Consider the following 15735-nt stretch of genomic DNA (forward strand, 5'->3'; position numbering starts at 1 on the left):
TTTTTGTGCTGATTGTCTTGCCCTCTAGGCATAAGTCGTGTTGTATCAGGAGGGCAAGAGGGTTCCAAATAGATTTAATATTCCTTGTATGAGCTTCAGCCATCTGCCCGCCAGCTCTCAGTGTGAGCATAATATATGTTTGCAGAATCAAACACAAAGAGCCTGTTTTTTTCCTTTTTCTTTTTCCTTTCTTCAAAGTCTTTTAGTTTGGATCATTTGTGTTTTCCCCCTCTTTTGGGGTAGGTTACTAGGGTCACCCTCTTCACAATTATATTGACTTTAATTTTGTTTTCTGATGCCTCTGGCATATTTAAATAAATGTTTCCCCCCTTTCTGATCTCCATGTGCCCCTCCCAAACAGAACTATGTGCTTAAAATTAATAAATATCTATAATATCTTATGCACCCGTGAGGCTTAAACTGTAGGCACTCTCACAGGGTACAGATGACATGCTGGACATCTGACAATTCTTACCAGGCTAAATCTGAATGCTGTTTTTCTGATTGATGAAATTTTAACTTATTTTCCCATTCAGGATAAATTTTATGACCATTGATGATCCTGTCCTAGTAGCTATAGCTCACTGTAGGACTGAAATTATTTGGGTGTTGGGTGTCTCTGACCTGAAACCCTGTGTCATTTAAGGTACTTGAAATATGGGGATCTTAAGGTCTGAAAGAGATGAAAATAAGTTAAGATAATCAAATGGAGTTCTTAACTTAAAATCTCACTTAAGCTAGAAAAATTTGGCAGGAGATTTGGAAAGTTGGTATGAACACTATTGGGCAGGAGGTGGCTAATGGAAGGTGCGCTTGAAATACCCTTTGTGCAGGTTTGAGGGCAGAGGGGTCAAAATTCTTCATTCTGCTTATTTTTATTTAGTCAGCACACTTTGCATTGTTTTGCATTGGGCAGTGTATATTTAAAAATTGCCTCCTTTTTAAATGCATTTCACATTCAGTTCTCCCTCCGGGGGTGGGGTGTGGGTGTATGTTGGGGGATATGCTGAAAGAGCCCAAACCTTGCTGCTTTTCTAGTCTAATGATGATGGCAGGTAGAGGAAGGATGTGTGCCCTGGAGCACTGCCTGGATGCCAGGCCAGCCTTCATCTCTCTAGCTACATGACCTTAGTAATAAGCATCTCTGTGCTTTATTTTCTTCACTTGTAAAGTAAGGATTATGATAGTGTTACCCGAAAGAGTTGATGAAATGATCAAATATAATAATGCATAATAATATATGCAAAGTACTCAGCATAATGCCTCCCTCATACTATCATGTTGGCTATTGCTACTGTTATTTCCACAGAAATGGAGGTTGGAGAAAAATGGGAGTGTGGATTCCACATCATGACTAGTGCTGTTTAGCTGAGAAGGATGTTTCTGAAACACATCTTTGTCCATGGGGCATAGAGAGGTCAAGGTTGATAGGGGAAGGAAGAAAGAAAATAGAAATAGTACTTTAAAAAAAAAGCTTTGGTTTAAATATGTGACTGCTGTGGAACTCATGAAGCTGTTTGGTTGGATGGGAGCCATCCCTTCCTTTGAGGGTGGTGCAGGTTGCCCTCTCCTCCCCCTAACACCAGGTGTTTGGGTTTGGTCTGACTTCGAGTCATCTTCGAACTGTATTAGTTGTGAGACTGATGGAGTGCTAGGGCTGACCTTGTTTAGAACTCCTTAATCTCACTGAATATCTAATGCAGAGAAAATCTGGGCCTTGGTGGATAGTTGGAACTGAATGAGCCTTTGGGGAGCAGTGTGCTTCTGACCAGAACCAAGAGCCTCTCCTTTCTCTTGTCCCAGCTGTCTTTCATGTGAGGTTTCACAGATGTCGGCCACACCAATGAGGGTGAGGGACCAGTCAAAGGAGGGGTGTGAAGCAATGAAATGCAAACAGAAATGGTATTTGCCTCAAGTGCCTTCCAGGGGAGCATTTGGATCTTCAGCTTTCTGGTGCCCTGTTTCCCATGAAGGATCCAGGCCGTCATGTGTTCAGCTCTCTCCCCGCAGCAGTTCTGCTTCTTAGTGCTGGCTCCCTCTCTCTGCCCAATTGTTTGTGGTCTCTGAAGCACCCTTGCTTAATGGGTGGTGCCAGAGTCCTGGTCCCAACCTTCGATGTTCCTCCGTCTGGTGTTAGCTACAGTCTTTACTTGCAGCTGCCCTTTGGCGCATTTGGCTCCAAAGGCTCCATATCGATGCCCTACTTTCCAGGTGACTTTGGCTCTCTACACTTGAACCATCATTCCTAAGGTTATGGCAGAGCCTTGATGCCACTGTGGGTTTTGTTGTTGTTATGCAGTATCAGTCTAAACATTATCGTGGGCCTTCACTTAGGCACTCCCACCATCACCATGATGAATCAGGTCCTTTCCCACAAGCATAATGACTCTTATATTAAGCCCCACACTATGGGGAGGTGTAACTTATTCTCTTAGTCTCTTATTACACTTATAATATTGCAACTTTTCCATTTATTGATTCAATTTATCTAGGCTGCTTCTATCTTGTGAATTATAATATACATTCCCTCCAGGGCTGAGTTGGAATGTTGATACTTCATTGAATGACTTTCCCCTTAAAAACCCTAACTTTGCTTTGTGCTATCAGCCAATTATATTGGCCTAAACTTTGAATCTCTCTCACATTAGAATATGTCTCCCCCACATGTCACAGCCCAGGGCAGGGCTGTGCGGGTAAGGTATAATTCTTTATTTATTAAAGAGCCTCTCGCCGTCAGCTTCAAATATCCTAGAAGACTTTTCCAGGGAGCTCCATTATAGCTTTTCAAGTAAGTAAACTTTGGCACCTAGCTCACTGTGGCAGCACTGAAACCCCAAGTTCCTGCGTCAGAGGAGCAAGCTTGGCTGGCGATGTGGGAGTGTTACCTCAAGGATATGACGCTAGCTTCTCCCTCCAACTTCCTCCTTCCCTTTCTCCCTTTCTCTCTCCCTCCCTCTTTCCCTCCTTTTTCCCCATTTTACACCTATCTCAAAGGAAAGTACATTTTTCAGGGGAAAAATCTCAGCCCTGGCATTATTTAAACACGATGCGAAGTTTCACACAGAGGGCATGATTGAATGCAAAGAGTGCGGGCCATGAGGAGACTTAGAATCCAGCCCCGACTCTGCCAATATACTTTGTAAACTTGGGCAAAAACTTTACACTTTCTATGCTTCTGAAATAAAGTGGGGTGAGGGAGGGGGAGGGTGGACTGGACTAAATTCTTAAAAAAACTATTTATATATATTTAATGGAATCGGGCTTCCAGCATATAGGGATGGAAAAGCCATGGTATATGCCAGGCTTTCCTGCTCACCTTCTTGGTAAGGAAGGATGGGGGCCCAGACTGAAGCCACAGGCTTCCTTGTTGTACCAAGAAAGAAGTGAGACAAATATTAAGTTTCAATCAATAGCACTACCGGAACACAGAAGATGGAACTATTTTCCCCAAATTGTTTTTATTGCTGCCAGTAGCTGCTATTTGCTAAGAAATCCATTCAGATCATCAAAAGCCATAGAAACATACAGTGCATGAAAAGATAATATAATTGGCACCATTGTAACTCTATACGTGTGTGATCTCAGCTTGGAGGTGGGACGTTGTAGGATAACTTGTAATCTAGTTCTTTTGTTGTAAAATAGAATGTTACCATTGTATTCCTGTGGAATAATAATTACAAAATCTCAGGCAAATAAAGAGCCTTTCTCAGGAGGTGCTTAAAGAGCTCAATAGACACCCAGTCAGCCTTGTAAACATAGTAAAACCTGGCTTGCTTACATAGCTCTCAACTGAAAATTCCTATTAACAAGTATCTGCCCTCATCTGTCTTATCAGGATAAATGCTTTTTATGCTGGTGAATCTGACAACCTGAGAGACATGGAAATGCCTTCTGAATCATCAGAGAATTATGAAACCTTCAGTAGAGTTCCAGTGTTGGTTGTAATTTTTGACAGTCTAATTTTTTGAAAAGTGGTATTTCATGTGTTGTAGAGACTATAATTAGTCAACATAGTTGATTAATCAGACTGCTTCACTTTCTGACCAGACTCAAGTACTGTACCGTATTTATGGTAACTATAACACCCAATGTCCCTGAAAGCCACAAAGGAAGTAAGGTAGATGAAGATAGTATTCTTTATGGGTTGGCATAGAAAAAATATTACTCATTCTGGGCAAGTGAACATTTCCAGAGCTTTATTGTTCAACTTCTACATTAGCTTCTAAACTAAATGAAAAGAGAAAATAGGTAAGCTTTAAAAATAGATATTTGTTTTTTATGAGTTTGCCATTCCCAAGGTCATGGTTAATGTTAATAAATAGACAATCAGCTCTTTTAGCAAGGATGAGTGTCTTTAAAAACAAATTACGGGTGAGACTTAGTAGAGCCTCTTCACAAACAGAGATTTTTTTTTAAAAAAGAGAGTATCAGTATAGTAGATTTAGTTGTATTAATTGGTCCATTCTAAATGTTTTATTGAGGGGATGGGATCTTAAATCAGTTAAGATTAACTTGCTAACTTTTTTAATGTCCAAGTTCTTAATGATAGGATCTTTAAAAAAGTATTAGAATTGGTGTTTTTTGCTCAGGTTCACTGCAAAGAATAGAAAATTCAGGAATGTGTAAAGAAGAAAATAAAAATAATCCATTATTCTATCACTCAAAGAGAACTATTATTGCCTCTTCATATATTTCCTTTTCTTTTCCTCCTATGTGTACATGTGAACATTTTACAAAGTTAGCCCATACTACATGTACCATATGCTGTCCCTCACCAACATTACATAGAAGAAATTTCCTAGGTCACTAAATAGTCACTTAGAACATACTGAAAGCTTACTATATTTATCAACCATAGTATGTTAAAACAACCTCCTGTTGTTAAACTTTAGATGGTTTATAAATTTGGGCATATAATGCTGCAACAAGTCTCTTTGCTTATTTGTTTATCTACCCATCCATCTTCTTTCTATTCAGTCAAACAAGCACCTTTAGAATGCTCCTTTTTACCTGGAGTCTCTAATACAATGTGACTTGATGAACTATTAGAAACTTTTCTAGTTCTGTTTTTCTTGCGTGTGATATTAGGTGATTTGACAAGAATTTCTCTGAGGTCTCTGTCACCAATCTAATGCTTTTACAGTGCTTGTATGTGCTGACAATATAGGGCAATGTTTCTCAAAGTCCAGTCTGAATACTACCTGCATCGGAATCTCCTGTGGTACTTAATAAAAAAAAAAAAAAAAAGTCTAGTTTTAAAGAAGCTCTCCAGGTTAGTGTTATACACATTAAAGTTTGAGATGTACAGTTATAGGGTTGCGACATAAATATATAACATAGGTCTTGTGTCCTGAAAGTATCTCCCTTATTTATAAAGGACAAGCCTTATAGGTTTGGAAAGAACAACAGGGTCCCACCTGTGTGTTATCAGTCTCCTGGCCCCAAGGCCCATCCTCCCACACCCCCAAACTGCACTCCAGCCAAGGCCATGGAGGGAGCTGTGACAGTGATGATGGAGCATATCTGGCCAAGCCGCTGTGCCTACAAAGTCATCTTTCCTCTTCTGGGGCTTACCTGTGCCTGCCCCTTTCTGTAAAGAGTGTTAACGTAAGAATGGGAGGGAGTTCCTGCTCCCAGGCTTCAGGAGCCCTTTCCCTTCCCAAAGGGAGGGTGAGGCTGGCGCTGGCTCGAGGAGGAGTTCCTCTGGGCGCCTTGTAGCGGTAAGTCGCCTGGGTCAGGCAGCAGCCTTAGCAGCAGCGCCTTTTCCACCTCCCTTAGCACGGACGAGGGGAAACTGGAGAAGTGGGTCAGCCCGGCGGGCCCGTCAGGGCAGACCCTCCCCCGCCTTCGCGTCCAGCTCTCCCGCGGAGCATCAGGCTTGGGCTCCAGCCGAGCGGTGTCGCTGGAGTGTCCGTGCCCAGGGCTGGGCCGACCCGTGCCCGCACCACTGTGCCCGCCGGCTGCCCTTGCCCGCACGCGGCCGTGCAACCTGCGGCGCCGTTGGCCTTCCCGCCACCCCTTCGGCGGGGCCCTTTCCTTACTACGGTAATAGTGACATTCAGCGGGAAAGGCTAGCGTGTACCGTGGCGCCCCGGATCCCGCGGCGCGGGAGGCTCGGTCGGCGGACAGGATTGCGCGCCCCTCGCCCCGCTGAGTGCGGCGGCCGGGCAGTAAGCTCGCTGGCCCCGCTGCCCCGGGTCGTTGGCCGCTGCAGGGCAGCCTCCGAGACTCTGCCGGCGCTGGCCGGTGAGCTGCGGGCAAGACCACGCCGCTTGGGCTCCTACACGGGGAAAGGACGGATCCAGCGCTTCGGGAGGACACCCTGCCTCACTGCTCGTATATGGCCAAGTTTTTCGCCGAGCTCCTGGGCTGCGCATTGCCGAGCAAGGGCGCCTCTCCCATGTTTGAGGTAGGTGGTAGAGGGCGTGTCCCCGCAGCGACACGGCTGTCTGCAGTGGCGGGGGACCTGTGACCGCGGCCCTGGGGCCCCAGGAGTTGATAAGTGTGCAGGCTCACTTGACTGGTTTCCATCTGGATGTCTGGGGTGGGGCAGGGAGAGGATGGCGAGAAGGAGACCTGTAGCCTGAATTCTTGTCTCCCCGGACCTCAGTCTTTTTCTTTTTTCTTCTTCTTCTTCTTCCCTAGTTGACAGGCAAACACGTTTTCTGTCCATCTGCACGAGTTTTTAGAGTTGGCCTTTACCTAAAATGCCGGGAATGCCTGAAACGAGCAGCATCCTGCAGTCCCTCTCTGCTGTCTACGTTGTTTCTTCCTTTTTCCTTTTAATCTGAAAACATAATGAACAGTAAAATCTTTAGGTCAGATAGTTCCTACCTTCCTTCCTCCTCCTGCCCTCCCCCAACCTCCAGTGCACGGCAAACTCAAAAAGTTAATGCATTTCTTCTTCTGTGAGTGAGATACGTTGGGAAAGAGAAGGATTAAAATAGGGATTGCCAAGTCATGTGAGGAGATCTCAGTTCTGAAGGCAGGTACTTCTAATTGCTCACACCTGCGAGAGATGGCAATGACGCTGCTGTAAGCATCTTGGCCAGGCGTTGTTTTTGAGAAGGCTGGCTTGCTCGTCCTCCTTGGGGGAATGGTGGCATCAAGCTTTTAAAAATAGGAAACCTATATTGGCCACTTAGGAGAAACAGCTTTACATTGTGCACAGTCCCTCCCTTACCTCTGTAGTGCCACAGGGTCTTTTGTCTCTACACACTTGCCCTCCCCAGCAGGCTGACTGCCTGACAGCAAGGCCTGGACCAGAGCACCCCTGCTGTGGCCCTGGCCAGGTGAAGCAGTGCTGCAGCCTGTGCTTACCTGGCACTCCTCACTGAGCCTGAGGGCCTGACAACTTCCCCTACCAGCCTCAGGGTTGCTCCAGGAGCAGCATCAGCCCTGTCTGTCTGCGTTTCCAACTGGCCAGAGAGAGCAGAACTTGGTCTCTTCTCTTCTGGGTGTGGGAGCTTGTCCTTCAGCAAGGCAGCTCTGGAGAACTCCAACTGTTTGTCTCTTCCTTGACTGCTTGTGAGTCTCTTCACAAGCCTTTGACAACTGTAGGTGTTCTTACCTTCTGAGGTCTTATGGTCGGTCACATTCCTTTGATTTTGGAGCTCAGATTGCCCAACCCTTAATGTTTGCTGTGTGGCAAATCAGTTTTTAAGCAGGGAGACCCCCCATAGTAGGCAATAAAGAGGATCTGGGACAACAAGAGTAGGCTGGAAGAAACCAGATTGAAATGTTTAAGCACTTACTTGGTAGCCTAGAATCTAAAAAATAATGAAGAGCTTGAAAAAGTAGTTTTCCAGGCCTGCAGCTAAAATTAGCTGTCTCCTTTGGTGGATAACATCTCTGCTCATTTGCTTCTCTGGGATGTAACTGTTAGGAAGCTTTGGGGGGCCATTTGGGACACCTAAGAGACTCCTTTAAAACTGCTGTTCTCTACAGCTTTCTCGTCACTTGTATTTGGATTTTTGTTCTTAAGTTCCATTCCAAGCGATTTTAGTTGTATGCACTGTGTCTTGGTTGTAGATAAGCCCATTTTATCCTCCAGTCAATAGATGGCCCACCATAGTTTCTCAGAATAATTGGCTCTCAATCATTGATGGTTGGCGGGAGCCTTAAAATCTAATCAGAGACATATTTAGACAATGAAGAAAATGAGTGGCTGGTTTTTTTTTTGTTTGTTTTTTTTTTTGAAAGAGCTCCAGAGAAAGGGAACTCCCTCAGTCCTGGGTAGCTCAAAAGTTGCTTTGTGTAATTTCCTACCCATTCGGAGGCAGGAGCTACTGAAGCACAAGCTCTTCCCTTTCTACAAATTATTGATTCAGTGTTGGCTGAATCAACCAAAAATACTACATGCAGGTATCACTTTTAATCAATGTTGCTGGAGGAGTTAAGTGACCATCCCTTTCCTACCTGTGGGGGAAAATCTGTGCCCAAGGAGATGAATAACTGAGTCAAGGGCGTGTTTTGAGGATGCTTTCTTCTCAGGCAGAAACCAGTAACCCCTTCAACACACTGTGGTTGAGTTCTCTACATCTGGTAGGGAGAGAAATGTGTAAGAAAGATAAACTTAAACCTTTTAAAATACTAATTTCTTACAAGTGAGATTGCTAGGACATGAGAAAATTTTAAGCAGCTTCTCACTTCCACCAAATGCTCTGATTCTAACTTTGGAGGTTACTTTAGTTTCAGGGAGGTCAAGAGAAGAGACGAATGTTTTCCTAATGAATGGCCTTTGGTTTCATTCTGGTTAGGAGGTGGCCAAGAATGTAGTTTCTTCCTACACAGGCCAATTAGGTTTGCACAGAGGAGCTTCTGCCTGGAAGAGTACTGAATCCCGACAGGACCTCTTGTGTGCTTGCAGTTGCCTGACAAGGGAGAATGGGCGACAGGTACGGGGAACCCAGGGACAAAAGGCCACTGTGGTTGTAAAACAACCCCAGGGCATTCCCTGCTGTGTCACCTTCAGAGGCTAAGGACAGATGGTGTCCATCTGAAACAGAGAGTAGGTATTTGTGATCATTTTGTTAACCTCTGCTTCATTTTTTCTTAGTAAAGTATTTATATTTACAAGCCAGGTCTTTGAGAAACAACTTTACAATTTCAAGAAAAAAAGCAAAGGATACTAAGCTTACCCCAGCCATGTCAGTGCCATGAGCACTGGGGCTAGGCTTTTGGAATAACTTTTGTGCCACAGCAAGACAGAGCTCCTGCAGAAAGATTGAGCTTGCTGGGGATTCTGGATGTCTAGAAAGGTGGGACACTTTACACACACAGGTTGGTGGTTTCAGACCAACCTTAATTTGCTTCAGGTCACTCTGGTAATGTGTGCTAGAGTGAGGACCTCAAAGTTCATCTACTTCCCCCAACTATTGTTACTGTGCATTAAACTTCTGTTTTGCTTTATTTTTTGGTTTTCTACTTCAGCTTCAATCCTAGATGTACTCTTTCCCTTCGGAAGTAGGACAGGGAATCCCATTCTTTCATATTTTCTTTCATTCTTTCACCTTCATTATGTGACCCTTGGAATGGTGAGATACCTTACTCCTGGAAGTGTTCTAGCAAAGGCTGATTGAACACAGAAAAAATATTAAAGGAAAGATTCAAGTTCAATCTATTGACCCTTTATAGAGAGCTTCCATGTGTGGAGCATTTGCCGTATGTTGTCCTGTTTTATTCCCCAATCACATTATGAGGTAAGTCGAGTTGTCATACCTGTTTCAGAAGTGAGGAAAATGAGGCTCAGAGTCATTGCACAAATTGCCGGGGGTCACTCACCTACTAAGATCTGATCTGGGAGATAAATCTTGGACTCTGATTCCATAGTATTTTGCCAACCAGCTGCATTGACTTACCCCATCTTTTCTTGGCCTCTGATCTCTATCTCATCCATTCTATCTCTTGGACTATTGCCAAAGTTAGATAATCTTCCTTAAGAGCCCACCTCAACACTGTGCCCATTTATATACCCCAGATTCTTTGGTAGCTCATCGCTGCACATAGATTCAGCAGGGTATGCAGTTCCTCTCAGAAGTGTGGTCACTACCTAATTTTCATGTCCAGTCTTTCCTTCCTCCCACTGTATTCCTAATATTCCAGCAACTACCCCATTTCTTGATTGAGTGATCTCACCTCCAAGCTGTCCCTCTGCCTGGGATACTCTTTCCGTTATATTCTCCTATTGATATTTTCCCTTTATTCAAGGTTCAGTTCAAATCCCACCTCCAGATCCCCTTGGACAATATCCAACCCTCTCCCACAGTCTCACTGAATATTATTTATGTTTGTTTCCATGTGAAACTGTGTACAACTTTCTTTTATAATTTCTCTATACTTAAGTTTTCTATCTTCAATAGGGAATAATAGCAGGACCAAATGCAGGGCAGTTAATTTCTGGAGAGAACTTAGAATAGTTTCAGTATGTGGTCATTCCTGAGGTCCTTTCCTTGTGTGTCTCTGATCTTCAGCCTCAAGAACTAAATATTTTTTTCCTTTCACACCATGTAGCAGAGTATCTGGCACATAGTTTGCATCAAATATATGTCCGATTGACTTGATCATCCAACCCTGAGGGTCCATAATTTTCTTTGCTTTAAATTATTTGTTATCTGAAATTCAAATTTAAGCAGCACCCTGTATTTTTCACTTGCCAAATCTAGCAGTCCTATCTTACCTTCCTCCTCCTCCCTCAGAACTAGCTCATAGAGTTCAGTTCCACTCAACTGTGTAAGTCTTGTCTTGTCCTTTCCTTTCTATAGCCCCTACTCTGCCAGAAAGCCTGTCCCGGGACACAGGAGCCACCTGTAGGGAATTGTAGCTGGGCACCTGTCTGTCCCCATTGAAAGCTTTCCACTGCAAGTGTCAGGGCTGCAACTGTGTGAGGCATATTACTGGAATCCTGTTTATTCATTCTTCATGTGTTCACCAGTTCATTCAGTCATTCATTCATTTAACAATTATTATTAAGCATTGGCTTTGTGCTAGGCACCCCATAGAAGCCTTGCTAAGAGACGTTCAATTGTTTTGACTGTGACCCACAATAACAAAGATATTTTACATTTCAATCCTGAATTCACATAGCTATTTATACTAATATTATACTGGAATAAAGTTTCAAGAATAGTACTTTCCCTTATGACAGGGGATGGACTCTGATTTTTGCAATTCTGTTCTTTCCTTTGCATTCTACCTCTTCCATCCTAGTAAGAATTAAATGGGGGAAAGACCCGCTGAATTGGTTTCATGAGTTGTGACTCATAATTTGAAAAGCAGAGCTATATAGGATGATAATATTCTATTTCTACAGACCAGTTTGTATTACCTCATTATCCAGTAGTATCCTTATACCTTGTGACATTAGGAGACTTTTGTGGTCTGTCTTGGGAAGACAGTTACTATGCATAACACTATTTTTTGATGGAAATTATTTTCAGGGCTTTAAACAACTAACTTAACAAATAACTTTTGATAAATATCCTGCCTCTAAATTGGGTAAACGTTTGGTATGCTACCTGAGCATATTTTATGACATAGTTTTTTATTTTGAATGCTGTACTTGTATTTCAATTTGTTTGTCCTTTGCATCCACTAACAAGTGTGCCCCACTGGTTGGACTGACTCCCCATGCTACAACTGGATCTTACCAGTTTTATATTTTAATAGGCCCATCTCTTCTCTTTCTAGCAGTGTTTTTCCCTCTAATTTGCTTGATAAAGATCTTGATTTTGTCCATTACAACGAACTTCTTTATCTGTTTAAAAGAATCTTACACATTCTTATCCACTTGGTCATTCTGATTGGTTTCAAGCATCTAAAAAGTGAACCATGTGGTCAGTCTGTTTTGAAAGTAAATAACTTGCTTGTATATAGCTTTCACTTTAGTGATTAGATGTTGGTGGATGATGATCATAAGAGAGAAGCTGACTTTGAGAATAATAGCTCCTGTTACCACAGCTGGGCCATTTGAATTTTAAGCTAATGGATGCTGCATTTGTCTTTTAAATTCCCAATTCAGTTGGTTTGAGGGCCAGTTGAATTTCTCTACCACATCTGAACTGTTGTATACACCCGGGCAACTCTCTTTTTCTTTGTGTTAGCTGCTTTTAAACTCTGCATGTGGTCCTAATGCACGCATTTCATTTATAGGAATATTTGGTCCCATTATGATTACATCTGTCTAATGGCTTCTTGCTGAGAAACAGTTACATGATTTGTTCTTTTCTGTATTTTGATAAGGAAAGGCTGGTGTTTCATATCTGTCAAATGGCCAGTGCTGGTTTCCATGTCAGAGGAAGCAGAGATAAGAGCTTAGGTCTTTGATTGATTGATTTATTTTTTTGCTTAGTTCTTTTCAATTTGTAGGTGTTCTTGTATATTATGAATTTCTTTACTTTGTAAATCTTTGATGAAATACAATAGGTCCAGTAGTGACATTTATATTAGGAAAGTTCTACCTACTTAGAGTTACCTATTGAAGTGGCCTATATAGAATGACAACGTTTTTGTTTTACTTTAAAAATTTTTTAAATCATTTTTTAATTGTTATTCTATTACGTTGTCCCCAAAGTTCCCCCTTTGCCCTCCTCTGCCCATCCCTACCCCTGCTTCCACAGTCAGTTCCTACACTGTTGTTCATGTCTGTGGGTCATTCATACATGTTCTTTGTCTAGTCACTTTCAGTCTGTTTCATGTTTCTATGCCTATGGTTTTATTTTGTTCATTAGTTTATTTCGTTGATTAGATTTCCTCGCAGGTGACATCATATGGTATTTTTCTTTCATTGACTGGCTTATTTCACTAAGCATAATATTCTCCAGTTCCATCCATGTGGTTGCAAAAGGTAGGAGTTCCTTCTTTCTTTCTGCTGCATACTATTTCGTTGTGTAAATGTACCACAGTTTTTTGATCCACTTATGTACTGACGGGCACTTAGGCTGTTTCCAGCACTTGGCTATGGTAAATAGCACTGCTATGAACATAGGGGTGCATAGGTTCTTTTGAATTGGTGATTCAGGACTCGTAGTGTATATTCCCAACACTGGAATCACTGGGTCAAAAGGCAGTTCCATTTTTAGTTGTTTAAGGAAGTTCCATAATGTTTTCCACAGTTGCTGCCCCAGTCTGCATTCCCACAGAAAAGTGCACCAGGGTTCCCGTTTCTCCAAATCCTTGCTAGCACTTGTTGTTTGTTGGTTTATTAATGATGGCCATTCTGAAGGGTGTGAGGTGATATCTCATTGTGGTCTTAACGTGCATCTCTTTGATGGCTACTTATCTGAATTCTGTGATGAGTAAGGATTGTGCTTTCTACCTTAAACTTATTCTTGGCCTATTTCTCCAAATACCTGTAAGATATTACTGGTATTCTATGGCCCTGTCAAACCTCTGCATATTCAAATCAAAATGGAAGACTCATCCCTCTCCCTGCAACCAGCTGGAACCCACTTCTCCTTCCTAACTCTATCATCAGCCAGAGCACCACATGTCTTCTTACCTAGAGTAGCATGGTGGTGCCCTCTTTGCTTTCTGTTGTTTCATGAACATTCTGTCAGTGATGCCTGCACATTCTTTCCTGGATTTGTACCTTTATTTTTATCCCTGCCAGTCTTCATCCACTGATCTGACAAACATTTATTGAATATGTACAGTAAGGTCTAAAGGGGATTTCACAATAAGCCCCTAATTGGTTTGCTTCCCTGAAGCCTCCCTCCTCTCCACTTTCCCTGAATTTGCTACTAGAATACCACAATACTTTATCATTGTCACTTTCCTACGTAAGAGTCTCTAAATTCTGCCTAGGTTATTTCTAAAGTATTCTCTCAAGTGTCTTACTCTGCCTAGCTAACTGTACTTCCTGCCGTTGATTTCCTTCCATTGATCCTCACATGTCAAATACAAATTCTTGCCCTTGTCTATCCTATAATATGATGACCTATCCTCATTCTTTTCATTCTTCCTAACTGCACACTCTTCAGGGCTACAGTAAAAACCCAGCCTTTTCTGATCCCTTCCCCAAAGTCACAGCAAAGAGGCCAAGAGTACACAGGCTGGAGGATGAGATACTAGGCTTCCAATCCTGGCTCCCCCACTTTTTAGCTATATGACCTTAAGTAAATTACTTGTTTGTGTCTCACTTTTTTTCTGTATAATTAGAATAATAATAGTAGCTATTTCATTGAAATGTTATGAAGATTAAATAAGAATTCAAACAAAGTACTTAGCATATTATGTGGCATGTTGTAATTGACAAATAACATATAATAACGATGTTTATTATGGTTATTATTGTCTACTTTCTCCTTGATTCTAATATCCCTGAGTTGTCTTTCTTCTTTGACTACCTTAGACATACCTTACATTTTCCTGAATTCTTCACATTGCAGAGCACAACATAGGTACTCAATCAATATTTATTAACTTTGAACATATGCCATATGCTGTTTTAGCAAAATCTGGGAACCAATTTATATCCGGATATATTTAATTGTATGTCATGGAAATGTGACACCCACTGTTCTTTAATGACTTGTCTCTTATCTATGGGATGTATACTGATGCTAACTTAGCCTGTAGTGGTAAATGTGATGATAATGTACTTTTACATACAATTCTGGCAGAAGCAGTACTTGAAAAATGTGCCAATTATAAATGCCATTTAAATAAAATTCAACCATAGATTACAATATAATTAAACACAGAGTATTCTTTTATTTTTCAAATGGTTTGCAAACACATATCCTCAAAATAAGTCAAGTGAAGCAAATTCATGCCATCAGTCAAGATTTTATTCATCAGACCTTTATGTTTCATGCTGTGGGTGGAGAATTCTTGCTGGAGGTTAGGTTAGATTATTCCAAAATTAATTTAATCCAAAAAACATTTACCCAGTGGGCTTCCTTATTGAATTTCTGGTGGGAAAGAGTGGGTAGTGATGCCCTGCTTCCCCAGGAACTCTGTTGGAAGGCCTGAACACATAGGAATTTACTTTCACGGAGATTATTTGGACTTGGCTGAAAGTCCAGTGAGGGTGCCTATAGAGAGGCACATGGGCTGAAAACTAAAGAGAAGCAGCATTAAGAATTGCAAAGAACCTGCACCGGGAGTCTTAATATCTACATTCTGAGCCTGGCTGACCTCCTCACTGGCTGAATGCTATTGGGGGAATCTTCTTACCTCTTGGAGTGCCAATTTTCATAGCTCTAAAACAAAAGTATCCTTATTTGATTTGCTTTACTCACAGAAATGATGTGAGGCTCTGTGTGGCAATAAATGTGAACATCCTTTATAAAATGTCAAGCATTAGACAAATGTGAGTTGCCATCACTGATATTGTAATGAAGAGGTCAGAAACAGCACGTATATCCTGGCATCCAGGGTATGCAGGAGCCTGCTGGCAAATGGACCCTTAGGGATGGTATGAATGGTAAAGAATAAAATGCTTCTTTTTGAAGGGTTGAGAAAGAAATATGAAGCAGTTGTATTTTACAACTAGAGCTTTAGCCCCTGTGCAATAACCCCTGGAATCTATTTGTATTCAGAGATTTAGGTAGGGAATAAATCTTGTAAAAACTAAACTTGAACTAGGTTTATCAATGACAGAATCCCATCAACATTGGGAAGATGGAGGGTGGGGTTAAGGAGTAGAGGTGGGAGGTTGGGATAGGGTGAGATAAAGGTTAAGGGTGGGGATGGGTGTGCAGATATTCATGACAGAAGGAGAATTACAAGGAG

The 15735-nt window shown here is 42.0% G+C and overlaps 1 long non-coding RNA gene across 1 annotated transcript in view; it reads right to left on the bottom strand.

The window, feature by feature from the left end:
- Nucleotides 1–15735, bottom strand: part of LOC150019913 (uncharacterized) — a 212109-nt gene that overhangs the window by 118536 nt on the left and 77838 nt on the right. The window lies entirely within an intron of this gene.

Source organism: Furipterus horrens, unplaced genomic scaffold (assembly GCF_987537825.1).
Source record: "Furipterus horrens unplaced genomic scaffold, mFurHor1.1.pri manual_scaffold_2, whole genome shotgun sequence".
Taxonomy (NCBI): domain Eukaryota; kingdom Metazoa; phylum Chordata; class Mammalia; order Chiroptera; family Furipteridae; genus Furipterus; species Furipterus horrens.